At 43.4% G+C, this 7,432-nt stretch overlaps 1 pseudogene; it reads right to left on the minus strand.

Annotated features, from left to right (window-relative positions):
- Positions 1 to 2,273, minus strand: LOC128596594 (40S ribosomal protein S8-like; annotated as a pseudogene).
- Between the last annotated feature and the right edge of the window lie 5,159 nt (positions 2,274 to 7,432).

Genomic DNA, 7,432 nt, shown 5'->3' on the forward strand with positions numbered 1-7,432 from the left:
TTATTTGCCTTTCCGGGCCTTGGTTTTCCTCAGATAGAACTCCAGCTCTTTGCCTTCTAGCACAGAGCCATCTGCTTGGCCACACTGGCCTGGTCCTGATGCAATGCATGCAAGAAGCTGGCCCTGTTGCAACTGCTCCTCCAGAAGACTGCTTATTTTGGCGTTCTTTTTCCTTTCATCATATTTCTTCTGAATTTTTTTTTGTTTAAAATCTCTTCTTCTGGAGTCAGCGTGGCTCCTTCCTTGTGGCTCAGGGGCAGTGCATAGTGGGACTCATACCACTGTCGGTGTGGTGTGCTGTCAGTAAGCACGATGCAGTTCTTCACCAAGGTCTTGGTACCAACAGCTCATTATTGGATGCATTGTAGACAACATCAATGATCCTTGTGTTCCTAGTACAACACTCTGAGCCCCGAGAGAAGTTCCCCACGTCCAGCCTCAGGGCATGGTATTTCTTGTTACCTCCCTGGACACGGACTGTATGTATTGGGGGGGGGCAATCTTAGTGTTAGCTGCGGGGCGTCCCAACTCACACTTCCTCTTCTTGTGGCAGGGCTTTCTCTTGCCTCCAGTCTTGCGGCACTTGTGCCAGTTGTCCTGAGAATGCCCATTGCTCGGCGCTGGCTAGAAAGAGCTCCTCACTGGCTTTTATTGAAATTGCAGGCATGAGAAAATAATGCACAGTGGAAAGCTTCAAAGAGAGAGTAAAGGTTACAAAACAGTTTTTCTTTTCTTTTTTTTTTTGAGACAGAGTCTCATTTTCTTGCCCTCGGTAGAGTGCTGTGGCATCACAGCTCACAGCAAACTCCAGCTCTTGGGCTTAGGCGATTCTCTTGCCTCAGCCTCCCGAGTAGCTGGAACTAGAGGCGCCCGCCACAACGCCCAGCTATTTTTTTGTTGTTGTTGCAGTTTGGCAGGGCCAGCTTTGAATCTGCCACCCTCGGTATATGGGGCCAGTGCACTACTAACTGAACCACAGACACAGTCTGCATGATTGCACTCTTAATATACCCTGTTTACTGCACTTCTGTCTTGCCTTAATCTTATCACTGCTAAATTAGGACTTAGGGCTGGGACAGTATGCTGTGTCTAGTGAGTATTGTTTTCAGTACTCATGGCCAGCAGTGATTCTTGGCTTTTTCCTAGATTACTCTGTCCCTAGTGCCTAGCACTTTTAACCATATTCTCTATCCTACACTCCCCTAGAGCCTTCAGAGAGAGTGTGGGCCTGCTGACACCTTGATCTTGGATGTCTAACCTCTAGAACTGCAAGAGAATAAATTTCTGTTTTTTAAAGCCATCCCTGTTGTGGCACTTTGTTGTGGCAGTCCTAGGAAACCTACCTTGAAATTATATGTTCATTCTGAGAAGCTGAAGCCATATGGTAGGGGTTTCAGTGGTGGAGTGGGTCAGGCTCCTTATGTGTCCTGGATATTTGCAGCTCAGGCCCAGGCTGACTATTCATAGGAGAGATCATTAAAATTCCTTTGCCCAGTAAATCTTTTTTCTTTTCTTTCTTTTTTTTTTTTTTTTTTTGAGTCAGTCTCACTTTGTCACCCTGGGTAGAGTGCCATAGTGTCACAGCTCACAGCAACCTCAAACTCTTGGCCTCAAGTGATCCTCTTGCCTCAGTCTCCCAAGTAGCTGGGACAACAGATGCCCAGCACAATGCCTGGCTATTTTTAGAGATGGGGGTCTCACTCTTGGTCAGGCTGGTCTCGAACTCCTGAGCTCAGGCAAACCACCTGCCTCGACCTCTCAGAGTGCTAGGATTACAGGCATGAGCAACTGTACCCGGCCTATGGATTAAAAAAAAAATTTATTAAATTAAATTATTAAAAATTATATTTTAATTCTATATTTTTTCTATATGATATTTTATTTATTTAATGATAAAAATGATAATTTTATTCTAAAAGACTTTATCTCTCCCCCGTCAAAAAGTAGAAAATAATATTGAACTGTGTGTTGTCTTTGACTATAAGCAAGGGAGTCAGAATTTAAAGCAAAATCACAGGACATGATCTTTGCTAGTTTTAGCACAGGTTTTATATCAGTAAGAAATAAATCTTCTATGTTAAGTTAATGAGATTTTGGGATTTTGTTGTTGTGACTAAATTGAGGTTCTAAGCACATAATTCTTGGGATTTTATTAAAATCTTCTTTCCTCTCTTCCTCAAATTCATCAGCTCTCCACAATTCCCTGAAGACACTGCCTTATCCCCAGACCATTCCCTCACCCTCATCTCTTGGGTCATCACTTTGTGGGTCATCACACATTACTCAACTGGCTGTGCTTCAGCCAGAGTAGCTCCTTTGGAATTATACATTGTCTTACGCTCTCACTGAGAACTGCCACAATTCCACCACTATCTCTAGTCTCCTCTACAGTCTCCCTTCTTCCTCGGTTTACCAGATAGAATTGGCTGTAGTCACTCATATGTCAATCATTTCTTTTGTGTTCATTACTGATGTATTATGCATTTGAGTGTGGTCGTGGGGTGGATTCATCTGAAAGTAACCATAAGAAAATAACATGGGATTAAATAAGATAATTTAATTCTCTTCCCCATCCAGAGGCATCTCGCCATTCAGAGGTTGCCAGTCCAAGGTTAATATGGTGCTCCCCAAGGTCTGGCGCTTCTATCTTGTTGCCCTACTATGCTTGTTTTCCATTCCCAAGATCACATTATGGTGTAAAATGAGTGCTGGAGCCCTAGCCACTGAGTTCATTTTCCATCTATCGTAAGGGGGTGGGGGAGAAATAGAAGCAAAAGAGAGTCAAGGATTTAAAACATGTTTATTAATGGATATACCAAGAAGGGACCACCTGGCCATTCTGCTATACCTCATTGTCCATAACCTAGTTATGCTCCCACAGCTAGCTGTAAGTGAGGCAGGGAAATTTAGACTTCACTCTAGACGGCCACATACCTACTGACACGCTGGAGTTTCTATTACTGTGGAAGAAGGAGAGAGCAAATTTTGGGAGACCATTGGTGGTCTCCATTACAATGTATATTTTTCTAGGGGTAAAGTTCACAGCTTTTGTAAGATTCTCAAATGTGAAGGGCCAAAATCTGTTTATGAACTACTAAAATAGGGGGCAGAGACAGAGATAAAGCTAGACAGAGACAGAGGAAAACACAGAAGGGTCTTTACAATAGAAAGTCTCGATTGGACTGGAAGTGGTCTTGGAACTTCCTGAAATTGTATGCAAAACTGTATGATACTGGGGAGGTGCCTGTGGCTCCAAAGAGTAGGGTGCTGACCCATATACCGGCCAAAAACTGCAAACAAAACAAAACAAAAACTATATGACACCCACATTTTTCTATTGGGAAGGAGGTAAAGATTTCCTCAAAATTTCAGAAGGGTCGGGGCGGCGCCTGTGGCTCAGCGGGTAGGGCGCCGGTCCCATATGCCGGAGGTGGCGGGTTCAAACCCAGCCCCGGCCAAAAAAAAAAAAAAAAAAATTTCAGAAGGGTCCATAGTTCCTCAAACATGGGTAAGAACAACAGATATTTTTCTAGTTTCCCATTTTGCAAACAGGAAAACCAAGGCCCTGGAGGTAAGGTACTTATTAATTGAGTGAGGCAGTGGTATAGAGGGAACCAGACTTGAAGCCTCACCACTTGACACTCAAAACTAATAATAGTTCATTTCATTTATGAAACGTATAGGTACTTTGCATGTTTAACTCAATTAATCCTTGCAACAACCCTGAGGCAGGTAGAGATTTTACATCTGAAGTAACTGAGGCTAAGACAAGTAAGGTGACTTGTGTGGTCATACTTAGTAAGTTGCTCATAACCACAGTTGCACGCAAAATGCCTAGCATAGAGTTCAATACTTGGAAACTGTCCCCGGCAATTTTTTTTTTTTTGAGACAGAGTCTCACTATGTTGCCCTGGGTAGAGTGCCATGGTGTCACAGCTCACAGCAACCTCCAACTCTTGGGCTTAAGTGATTCTCTTGCCTCAGCCTCCCAAGTAGCTGCAACTACAGGTGCCTGCCACAACGCCTGGCTATTTTTGTTGTTGTTGTTGTCATTGTTGTTTAGCAGGCCTGGTAAGGGTAAGAACCCAGTGTATGTGGCCAGTGCCCTAACCACTGAGTTACAGGAGCCATGCTGTGTCCCTCGCATTCTTATTTTCACTTGATCCAATCTGGGAAGGCAATGGAGCAGGCAGAAGGAATTTGGGTAGGAGACAGGACCCTCATAAAAATGATTAATCTTAAGTAGAGAGAAGCTCCAGAGTCATACATCTATGATCTGGGTATGCTGAGATTTGAAGTTAGAAATGTCTGAATCTAGACCTGCCATTCGATCCTATAATTCCTTTACTAGGTTTATACCCCAAAGACCAAAAGTCACAATATGACAAAGACATCTGTACCAGAATGTTTATTGCAGCCCAATTCATAATCACTAAGTCATGGAAGAATCCCAAGTGTCCTTCAACCCATGAATGGACTAGCAAATTGTGGTACATGTATACCATGGAATATTATGCAGCCTTAAAGAAAGATGGAGACTTTACCTCTTTCATGTCTACATGGATGGAGCTAGAACTTATTCTTCTTAGCAAAGTATCTCAGGAATGGAAGAAAAAGTATCCTATGTACTCAGCTCTGCTATGAAGCTAAATTATAGCTTTCACATGAAGGCTATAACCCAACTATAGCACAAGACTATGGGGAAAGGGCCAAGGAAGGGGAAGGGAGGCGGGAGGTTTTGGTGGAGGGAGGGTAATGGGTGGGGCCACATGTATGGTGCATCTTAGAATGGGTACAGGCGAAACTTACTAAATGCAGAATACAAATGTCTACATACAGTAACTAAGAAAATGCCATGAAGGCTACATTGAATAGTTTGATGAGAATATTTCAGATTGTATATGAAACCCGCACATTGTACCCCTTGATTGCACTAATGTACACAGCTATGATTTAACAATAAAAAAAAAAAAGAAAAAGAAATGTCTGAATCTTTTCCAACATGCACACACACACAATACTTTTATAAAAACATTCACAGAAGCTCAGTGCTGGTAGCACAGTGGTTACCATGCACCGAGAATGGCAGGTTCAAACCTGGCTCAGGCCTGCTAAACAACAATAATAACTGCCACAAAGAATAGTGGGCGCCTGTAGTCCCAGCTACTTGGGAGGCTGAGGCAAGAGAATTGCTTAAGCTCAAGAGTTTGAGGTTGCTGTGAGGTTGCTGTGACACCACAGCACTCTACTGAGGGTGACATAGTGAGACTCTGACTCAAAAAAAGGAAAAATTCACAGAAACTTTATTCATAATAACCAAAAACTGGAAATAGCCCAGGTGTTCATTAATAGGCAAATGCATAAACAAATGGTAGTATATTCATACAACGCAGCTGAACAATAGTTAACTGATGAACACAAAATGAATGAATCTTAAATATTTATGCTGAGATAAAGAAGCCTTGTACATACACTTATGTTCATAGCAGCATTATTCACAATAGCTAAAGCACCCCAAGTGTCCATTAATGGATGAACGGTTAAGCAAAAACGTGGTATTTATATATGCAAAAGAATATTAATCAACCTTAAAAGCCTTTCCAATCCAATTTTTCTTTTGTAGATTTCTCCTTGTCCCAGACCTCTTTTGTCAATTCGGGGCTAGTAGATTTGCAGGACTCCTATTCCTAGCAGGGAACTTTCCAGATACTTGTAGGGTTTTCAGGTTTGGATCTGGGAAGAGCCCCTTTGCTTAGGATAGTGTTGTGCAGATTGCTCTAACTAGAGTCTACCCACAGACATCATAGCAGCAGCTGGATAAAGTCGTCTTGGGTCTCCGGGTTGTGAGTGTTTTCTTAAAGCAGGTCACAGTGTGCTGGCAGCTTGAAGCTGGATGTTCCAGATGGAGAACTGAACTTTGGAGCAGTTCTTCCAGTCATGTTTTGGTGGTGGAGGCTCTGGGATGGGGTTTTGGCATCTAGGTGCAATGCTAAAGACTTAGGAATTCTTGAGTCTCATGCCTGGCAGGATTTCTGGGGGCAGAGGGACAGAGTCTCAGCTCCAGTGTGAGAGCCTCAGAGCTGGGCCTGGAGAGAAGCCTGAAGCAGAGCTTATTAGCAGAACCTCTGAGCCAGAAGCAGGGCGATGTAAACAGCGGGGCTGATCTGACCTGTAGGGCAGGGTAAGTGCCAAGTAAGCATGGGGAAGAAGGGCTCCAGGGGCCAAGTCAGGGCAAGGAAGTGCAGGCTGCTTTACAGGCACGAGGGCCTCATGGATGCCAGGTCAGGTAGGCCGAGGTTGGTACCAGCAGCCCACAGACTGCAGAGCTCTTTCCATCCCACTCAGGACCTATTTAAGGGGTTGTCCAAGGCCCTACAGGTCAGAATCTGCTGTCCCTTAGTGTGAGAGCCTAAGAGGAACACCTGTTCAACATTTTTTCATATACTTTGGCCATTTTGTATGTCTTCTTTTGAAAGATGTCTATTCAGGTCATTTACCTATTATTAAATTGTGGCATTTTTTTTCCTTGTTGTTGAGTTGTTTGAGTTTCTGATATATTTTGGATATTAACACCTTATCAGGTATATGGTTGGCAAATATTTTGTACCATTCCATAAGTTGTCTCTTCACTCTGTTGATCATTTTCTTTTTAGTGCAGAAACTTTATAGTTTTTGGCATAATCTCATTTGTCTGTTTTTGTTTTGATTACCTATCATTTGAGGGACATATCAAAAAAATCATTACCAAGACCAACATGGAGCCTTCCCCTCACATTTTCTTTTGGTAAGTAGTTTTACAGTTTTAGGTCTTATGTTTAAGTCAAGTCTTTAGTGTTGTATTTGTGTTAATCTAACCAGGAGTTGGGCTGCAGTAGAAGTTTGCTGTTGTCCCAGTTACTGATGTTGAGGTTTTTGTTAGGGGCACCAAAGATTTCAGATTCTTCCAGTGACTTTTTTTGGGTCTCACTTCTGATTCCTGGGTTTTACATTTTGTGGTGACCCCCATAGAGGGGGTCACCTGTGACTCAGAACTGTGGCCTTCACATATGTTTCTACCCCTCCTCTAGGGGCAGAGATTTTGTCCTTGAATAGTGCCAAGTATTTTTTATGCATAATCACAAGTAGTAATTCTCATTAATAATTCTATGGCAGATAGAGAAAGAAGTTTTCTTTTTCTGTAAAGAAGCTCAGAGAGAGAGGGCGGCGCCTGTGGCTCAGTCGGTAAGGCACCAGCCCCATATACCGAGGGTGGCGGGTTCAAACCCGGCCCCGGCCAAACTGCAACCAAAAAATAGCCGGGCGTTGTGGCGGGTGCCTGTGGTCCCAGCTACTCGGGAGGCTGAGGCAAGAGAATCACTTAAGCCCAGGAGCTGGAGGTTGCTGTGAGCTGTGTGAGGCCACGGCCCTCTACTGAGGGCCATAAAGTGAGACT

Source organism: Nycticebus coucang, chromosome 10, assembly GCF_027406575.1.
Source record: "Nycticebus coucang isolate mNycCou1 chromosome 10, mNycCou1.pri, whole genome shotgun sequence".
Classification (NCBI taxonomy): domain Eukaryota; kingdom Metazoa; phylum Chordata; class Mammalia; order Primates; family Lorisidae; genus Nycticebus; species Nycticebus coucang.